The sequence below is a fragment of the Mastomys coucha genome, chromosome X (assembly GCF_008632895.1).
Source record: "Mastomys coucha isolate ucsf_1 chromosome X, UCSF_Mcou_1, whole genome shotgun sequence".
NCBI classification, from domain to species: Eukaryota; Metazoa; Chordata; class Mammalia; order Rodentia; family Muridae; genus Mastomys; species Mastomys coucha.
In genome coordinates, this window is record NC_045030.1 from 80,359,466 (window position 1) to 80,360,351 (window position 886).

General features: G+C 43.5%; 1 pseudogene; it reads left to right on the forward strand.

The window, feature by feature from the left end:
* LOC116085665 overlaps positions 1 to 886 on the forward strand; it is a 24,632-nt pseudogene that overhangs the window by 2,189 nt on the left and 21,557 nt on the right.

An 886-nucleotide genomic window follows, 5' to 3' on the forward strand; every position in this document is an offset into this window, starting at 1 on the left:
CAGTGTTAACAACTCTTGTGACTGATGCTCTCAGAAGATGGAGTATGTGTTTGGACAAGCGCTGCTCCAGTGCTCCCTGTTGCACACAGTGAGACAGTGAGGCCCAGCCCAATAGGGAGAGGAATGAAGATCTCTCTCTTCTTTCAGCTTCCTCCCATCTGCAAGCCAAGATCTTCAGGTTCGTAGAGATAAACTTGGGGAATGAGTATCGTGGGATGCGGTGCAGGAGCCTTGAGAAGGGGGTTAGTACAGGTGCCTATAGTGGTTTTGCACCTTAGAAGAGCAGGAGGGCTAACACATACTGACATGGCGATAGGGATGTCACAGGAATAGTTAAGATGGAGTTTAAAGGAGGGCCCTACAGGTCAAAGGTGGGGGTAAGTTGAAGAGAGAACTATCTTGTGCATTACTTGTGGGTAAGGCTCCATGGAGGCATGAGGGGAAATGTTAATGGGAATGGCTGCTAGTAATGGTTGGGAGAGAGAAATACAGTAAAATCATTGGGAACAATTGAGTAGGTGGTTAAGGGAAGGAAGACAGCTGAATATTGTATGTGCTGTAGCCAGGAGAGGTAAGCTTGGAGTTCCTTCTGAGATTGATTTTTCCTGTTGAATAATATTATGATAGTTAAAGACTGATTTGAAGGCAGTAATAAGCTCATGGGAGACAAGTAGGTCACCTATAGGATAATATATTAGTCCTCTGAACATGTAAGCCAGCCCCAAATATATGCTATACTTTATAAGACTTGCCATGTTCATGGTGTCTTTTCACAGCAGTAAAACCCTAATTATGACAGTAACAAAAACATATTTCTTTCTACCAAATTGTGGAATATGGGTGACATTAATTTGCCATAAGGCATTGGATTTGAGGCCTCAGGGAT